Below are 8,503 nucleotides of genomic sequence, written 5' to 3' on the forward strand. Positions count from 1 at the left end.
TGTGCAAGAATACGAGGATAGTAAAATATATAATTGATTCGGATTAAAATAAACAGTTTAATATTTAGAAAAATCTTCTGTTTTCTTTTATTCCGTTCATTTTATTCTCTCTCTTTGTTATCTTTGTTATTCTTTCTGTATTCTCTAGGATCGATCCCTGTCGGTGGGCCCATTGAGCTATTTCTCGTTCCAGCCAGTGCAAATGCTCTGGTGTATGCTATCCTGTCTGTGGGATGGTGCATATAAAGATCCATTGCTTCTAATGGAAAAAGACTAATACTAAATGTCAAAATTATCAAACAGTAGACATCCAATAGCCGATGATTAATAAATCAATGTGCTCTAGTGGTGTCGTTAAGAAAAAAACCCCAATATATTTTCATCACTGTGACATGAGGACCGGCCTCGGTGGCGTCGTGGCAGGCCATCGGTCTACAGGCTGGTAGGTACTGGGTTCGGATCCCAGTCGAGGCATGGAATTTTTAATCCAGATACCGACTCCAAACCCTGAGTGAGTGCTCCGCAAGGCTCAATGGGTAGGTGTAAGCCACTTGCATCGACCAGTGATCCATAACTGGTTCAACGAAGGCCATGGTTTGTGCTATCCTGCCTGTGGGAAGCGCAACTAAAAGATCCCTTGCTGCTAATCGGAAGAGTAGCCCATGTAGTGGCGACAGCGGGTTTCCTCTCAAAATCTGTGTGGTCCTTAACCATATGTCTGACGCCATATAACCGTAAATAAAATGTGTTGAGTGCGTCGTTAAATAAAACACTTCTTTCTTTCTTTCTTTCTTTCTTTCACTGTGACATGAAGTCGTCAAATTATGACGCAGAACGTATATTGCTAAGCAAAGATACCATATTGACACAAAAACCTTTAACAGAGGACCGTGTCAATATACAATACAATACAATACAATACAATACAATACAATACACATACAATACAATACAATACAGTACAATACAAATATTAAGGTACGAAACCGGTGTTTCTCTTTCGCCTGTCCCTTTTACATCCAACTTTGGTGGTTCAGTAAATATGAAATGCTATCCTGCTATTATTGTGTGATATAAAATCTCAACACAAATTTCAGTACAAAAATTAAAGAATTTATTACCTATGTTCGTGTTTCTGTTATCACTACTATACATTGTATTTCTCTCCTCTCAGGAACACAAAGCGCAGATGCTATTACGGAGGGGGGGTTATTGTAATAATTTTAATAAAAATATCCTCTGCATGAAATACCTCAGTTGGAAGGACAATCAAATAGTTCATAACTGGCCTCGGTTTTGTCGTGGTTAAGTCATCGAAGATTAACCTGGTAAGTACTGGGTTCGCAGCCCTGTACCGGCCCCACCTACAGCGAATTTTAACTACACTGACGTCTCTCTCATTAATCACTAACCCTATGTCTTGGATACTGGACAGATAGCCCAGATAGCTGAATTGTGTGTCTACGACAGCGTACTTGAACCATAATTGGATGTAAACAAGAAAATATGATGAAATGAATGAATATAGTTCGTATAAACCAGCATCGGTGGTGTCGTGGTTACGCCATCAGACATAAGGCTTGCAGGTACTGGGTTCGCAGCCCGGTTTTAACGACTCAGTGGGTAGGTGTAAAAACAACACACCGACTTCTCTCTCACTAACCACCAATAAATAGACAGCCCAGATAGCTGAGGTGCGTGTCCACGTGCTTGAACCTTAATTGCCTCTAAAACTGCACGGCGTACGTGAAACACGTTTCATGTTTGATTAGGATTGGGAGAGTCTAAATGTCTTTGCAATCTGGCTTCCGGTAACCATGCCACCAACACGTAAACTGAGTATTCTGGACTGTGGTCGAATGATAGCACGTCCATGAGACAAGTAGCGAGATGCCTGCAAGTGAACCATTCCGTCACCCATTAACTGTGAAGAACGTGTCCATACGACTGACACAGCGTCCACGTGGCCCTTAATTTCTGGTTAGTCTGTGACGTGTAAATTAACAAGCTCAAGTGCTGTATATACGTGGATGTTGGAAAAGACTTTTAAATGCGTTTAAAACCTGGGTTTGTTTTAGGATGTGTAAGAAACAGAGAATGCTACATTCATGTCCGTTAAATACGATTTATTTTACAACTGGTTGTTTAAAAACTGGCTTCCGGTAACCATGCCACCAACACGTAAACTGAACATTCTGGACTGTGGTCGAATGATAGCACGTCCATGAGACAAGTAGCGAGATGCCTGCAAGTGAACCATTCCGTCACCCATTAACTGTGAAGAGCGTGTCCATACGACTGACACAGCGTCCACGTGGCCCTTAATTTCTTCTCACTAATATAGTTTAAATAATGTTAAAATATCAAGAATTAATAACACACTGATTGGAACATTTTCTTTTTACTTAAAGGCACACTATCAGTTTGCAAGTGCTATTTTCCACCATTTTGTGAAAAGTAAGTACATGCACAAATTAATCAATCTTACAATTAATATTTGCATACTTAATGCAAGAATATCAAATTGTAATGTGCAGCCTATCAAATTGTAATGTGCAGCCACTCAATATTAAATATAGGGGCGGGACATATCTCCGTGGCAAAGCGCTCACTCAATGTGCGATCGGTCTAGGATCGATTCCCGTCGGTGGGCCCATTGGGCTATTTCTCGTGTTAGTCAGTGTTCCGTAACTGGTGTACCAAAGGCCGTGGTATGTATTAGCCTGTCTGTGAGATGTTGCATATAAAAGACCACTTGCTGCTAATCAGCAGCAGGTTTCCTCTCTCATTATTTAAATCTGACAATATAACCAATTAAATGAGACATTCCTTCCTTCCTGCCTCAACATATAAACATGAGTTTTTCCAACAAGCCTATGTAAAACTGGAAAGTAAGCTGAGTATCACATATCAAATCAGCAGCCAGATTGTGTGTGATACAGAGAATATGAATGTGGTTTCAACCGTACATCACGAGTAAAAGCGAGTGATGTACGATTGAAAACAGACGAGTTGTAATATAAACGTTCTCACACGGGAACGAGTATAGTATTTTATTTATTACACAGCACATAAATGCAAAACAAATCACACATAATGACTTCCAAAATAACTAAACAAGACATGAAAATGCACAGATTAAAGACCGGGGAAATGTTATGTTGTGGTCATTTCATTTAGGTATCTATTAGCTAAACAAAATTATTAAAATATATATTTTGTTTAAATAATTATGCTGCTAACATTAATTGTAAGAATTGATGGCAAGTATTTTTCCCTACTTAAAAATATGAATCGAAAGAACCATGCGCACTCTTTTTGCATGAATATCTATGCGGAGTTGTATTGTGTGACACAGTCGATCACCTGATCAGATGTGATAACAATGTGAAGAGACGATAAATATTACATGGGTATCTCTTCCACCGCGGTGTAATAAAAATACAATACACACGTGTACCATGCAGTAATTGTATACATATGGGGAGAGGAGGTTACATTGTTGTTGTTTATTCAAAATGCTAGTAGGATAAACAAAACAGATGTATAGTAGACTGTATCTGCCATATAATTAATTATAATGTTGTATACTAATGCTGTTTCGCCCTAAAACCTGTTCGCACCCTGAATCATGTCGACTTATACAGAATCGTTTGCCCCCCCCCCCCTCCCTCTCCTCCATTTTTATACTGATTCAGTAATACTAACTACATAATGTTATATTGTAATATCATATGTTTTATCTGCATTACGTTTGGTTGGTCATTCACTCCATAAGGGGCGAGGTGTAACCCCGCGGTAAAGCGCTTGCTTGATGCGTGGTCGTTTTGGGATCGATCTCCGTCGGTGGGTCCATTAGGCTATTGTGTATGTTTGTGTGTGCATGTACGTGTGCGTGTGCGTGCGTGCATATATACTTGTTTGCATATATACCACATGTAAACATGGTTGATATTATCTTGTTTTCAGTGATGATCGCGGTGGATTGCCGAACAATTAGTTGTTGATCTGAGCGCACCCGTCTAAGTCGTAAGTTGGGGAAACTACAACGCAACCGTCGAGTTGGTCAACTTCATAGTGACAGTTGGCAGTGAGATCCTAGCATTAGGAAGCTACTTTACACCTGGGTTAAATCCCGCCCAAATGAACAAAGATTACCGAAATAGTTTGTAAGACTTTAACACTGATCGTAATGTAACCATTAGGCAAGCATGTGAAAAAAAGTGAAACACACACACACACACACACACACACACACACACACACATATACAGGCGTAGGCGGTTTCGGCCTAGGGTGGTTAAGATGTATCTGGGATCATGCCCCCGCCCCTCTTCTCCCGCCCCTGATTGGTCACACTGAAGTTCCGGATAGAGACGGTGTTCCTTAATTAATCTACCCACTAATTAAACCTGTGAGACCTGGACCCAATCTTCCTCCTTTTGCTCCTTACGGCTTAAATGTATTTTAAATAATATTTGTTAGATTTTATTTTTTTGGAAAAGCCCGCTCAAAAATAGCGCACAAATTAATATAAATTAAATAGTAAATTTTAGGATTGTTATTTTATTTTTTGCGCTTTTTAAAATTAATTAATTTAAACATTAAAAGTCCCCCTCCCTTTTTGTGTTAACAATAAAAATTGACCCATTATTTCTGTCCCGGATCAGATCACTGGCTATTCAGAGACCGGACTCGGGATGGACATGCCTAAAACGTTAGTGGTATAAGGGCATGTTAAAAATTACTCTCTGTCTCTGTCTCTCTCTCTCTCTCTCTGTCTGTCTGTCTGTCTGTCTGTCTGTCTGTCTCTCTCTCTCTCTCTGTCTGTCTGTCTGTCTGTCTGTCTGTCTGTCTGTCTCTCTCTCTCTCTCTCTGTCTGTCTGTCTGTCTGTCTGTCTGTCTCTCTCTCTCTCTCTCTCTCTCTCTCTCTCTCTCTCTCTCTCTCTCTCTCTCTCTCTCTCTCTCTCTCTCTCTCTCTCTCTCTCTCTCTCTCTCTCTCTCTCTCTCAAAGGAGTATACACGTGACGACGACAGTCGAGCGCTTTACCACCTATGTATTGTCAAACAGGTGTTAACAGCCCGTGGCCCTGTTGTATCTTAAGATGATGCCAGGATTGTCACGGAAAATGACACAATGTCGATGTGTAAACGTTTTAGCTCGGCAGCTTTGATGCCAAGAAATCAATGCGCGACAAATATTATTCCTAGACTTTATGAATTTGGTGTGGGATTTAAAATGTTTTCTTCTACAAAACATTTCGTATAACTGTATTTTGATATTATAACTTTCTTATAAATTCATGTTCGTTAAAAACAAAATTTAGATTGTTTAAAAAAACCTCTGTTCAGAACGTACACAGCGGTACAATTGATTGATTAATTTAGTTTTCATAGCATAAGAATTTTCATTAGCTTAAATAAAAAATGTATGATTCGAAAAAACAAGAACAAAAAACCCCCAACATTTATATAAAATTTGTATATATGACTTTTCTTTGTAATTTTGTTTGGACATATTTCACTTAACGTTTGAGTCGATATTCAGTTAACTCGATATTTTTTTCTGTGGTCCCCACGATATCGACACAACGGTGCTCGACTGTATATATATATATATATATATATATATATATATATATATATATATATATATATATATATATATATATATAATGATAAAAGAAAACAAGTGTACAGTATATATGAATTTAAATAAACAATTTTAAAAAATAACTATCCTTTGACATGTTTCATCTTATCTTCAGAAAGGAACTGCTAAATAACTGCTAAATATGATGACATACATATTATGACGTTACTGCAGTAGAAGGGGATTGATTTAATTACGTCATTGTTGCTTTTATCTAACGAAGAGCATTAAGAAGTGGACACAACTTTCTAATAAAATACATTTCCTTTGTCTTTCTTTTCATTTCATCATTGGTATCTATGTGATAAAATGGGAAAATGGTGAATTTAATATCTTTTTGTGCCGCACATGTATTTAAATGTGAACTCAAGGGTCTGCATCTTGTTTCAGGTTGTTTTATTTGTTGTTTGTGTACGCGTACTCTGGCTCTCAGCTGAGTGGTATGACCAATGTATTGTTCTTTGCAACCTTGGCATATAATTACATAAATAACGTTGTTAACCGAACAATCCATATCCCTGTGTACCCAAAATAAACCTTTGTGGTTGAATGTGTGTGCCTTCTAAAATATGTTGGCATGTACCACAGTTACTTCGGTTACACTTTTTGACACTGCATTTATGTTCTACTGTTGAAGATTCAAATCGTGCCTTTGTCAGTATCTGTTTCAAGTTTTTGCTTTGTCTCTTACCATTTATAATTGAAATAGAGTTTAGTATGGATGACATATTTTCATTTTGTTTTAAAATGTGCAATTCTGATAAGATCGTTTTATATATATCGGGGTTCTGCGGGTTATGGGTGGATACAAATGCGAGCGGCCTTTTCGCTAAAACGATTTGTTTTGGTTTTAAAAGATATTTTCTATCTAATACTACCGCATTTTCGATACTATCTGATATTAGCTGTTTTGGATTTCTTCGCGTTTTAAGATACATGTTAAGTTCCCGGAGACGTTGATCACGTGTTTGTATATTTGACACAATCATACAGATACGCCGTGCTAGGTTATATGGTATACTTCTTCTGGTACGACTCGGATGACAGGATGAGAAAGAAAGGTACTGTTTGCTATCAGTTGGTTTGTAAAATATATCAGTTTCTATTATGCGTCCACATTTGATTACTAAAGTGTCTAGAAAAGGAATTTTCCTTGCGTCTATTTCCATAGTAAAGTTTATGTTACTATTCAGTGTGTTAAGTAACTCGTGAAATAATTCGAAACAGTTTTTGGATGAAGGCCACAGTATGAAATAATTATTTAGGAAACGTTTCCAGTTCTTCTTGAAATATAGCTGAAAGTCTGATCCAAATATATTTGCAATTTTAGTTTCTAATATTTGTTCTAGGTAACCTAAAGTCAGTGTGGCATAGCTTGGTGCCATTTGGATACCCATTGCCGTCCCTTTAATCTGTTTGTAGTGTTTTCCATCAAAGTAAAATATATTGTTTTCCAATATATATTTTATGCTTTTTACAATTAAAGACGGGATATTTGGTTAACCAGTATGACACTGCAGTGATTCCAAGGTCATGTGGTATGCTAGCATATAGTTTTGTTACATCAAATGTTATCAGTACGCTTTCTTCCGCTGTCTTTTCTGGCAGGTTGTTGATGAAATCCATAGTGTCTCTTGTATAACTAGTTACTTTTAATAAAAATGGTTTCAACATTACATCAATGAAATTGCTTAGTCGGTGGGTTGCACACACCGGGCCAGCTACAATTGGTTGTAACTGTAAGTCATTAGGATGCAATAATTCTATATAACTTTTCTGTGCTTCTCTGCACATAGAATTAATAATCTGGCTCTTATGCACTTTAGGAAGGGATAAAAATTACTCTCTTTACATTCAAAATTTGTTAAATAATCAAATTCCTTTTCGGTCAATTCTCCCTCAAATCGTTTTATAAATGTTTTAAGTTGTTAAAAGTTGTTTGATTTTACCTCTGTAATTTCTATGGAATTATTCTGATCTTCAATTATGGAAAGAGCCATTTGTTTATATTCAGCAGTATTCATGGTAACAATAGCACCACCCTTATCCGCTTGTTTAATAACAATAGACATAAACATTTGCTTTCATAATCTTTTATATTTGAATTTGATTTGAAATTGTTATTGAGAGGACATTTTGAAACTAATTCGATATAATCATGTAGATTTCTATTCCTACCTTTTATTGCACTCCAATAACCTTTATTCCTAAATATTGAATCATCATTAGAACTACTGTTTTCAAAAAAGTAGTCAATGTTTCTTAACTGGCGACAGAACTCGTTAATATCTTCTTTTAATTCTTCTATATTGTTATTCTTTGGTGTGGGGGTAAATTTCAAACCCTTTTCCAAGACCCGTGTTTCTGTAGCAGTGAATTTCCGGTGAGATAAGTTGATTAGTTTTATTTCCGCCTCATGTGGGTGATTTTCTGCCAACCTGTCTGTTCTGAGCTCCTGCTGTGGGCTAAAAAAAGGGTTCGACCCTTGTTCTCTGTTGTCTGTTCTCCGCGCTGCTTGTGACATCGATGTTGATTCTCTCCACGAAAGTGATCTTTGGTCTGAATTTCTAAGGGTGTTGTTTCTCTGCCTTTGGCTCGATGCTGTATATACATACATACATATATATGTATATATGTATATATATATATATATATATACACATGTATGTATGTACGCACGCACACATACACTAATTTTATTTCTTTTTAATTGCAGACACCCAAAGGCCCAGAAGAATGAAAAGAAATAGAAAGCAGATTTCTCGAAAAGTGGAATTACCCTATGTGCTTAGGAGCTTTAGATGAAAAACATATTCATCAGCGGCAGCCTAAATGCAGCGGATTGGTATT

The sequence above is a fragment of the Gigantopelta aegis genome, chromosome 14, assembly GCF_016097555.1.
Source record: "Gigantopelta aegis isolate Gae_Host chromosome 14, Gae_host_genome, whole genome shotgun sequence".
NCBI lineage: Eukaryota > Metazoa > Mollusca > Gastropoda > Neomphalida > Peltospiridae > Gigantopelta > Gigantopelta aegis.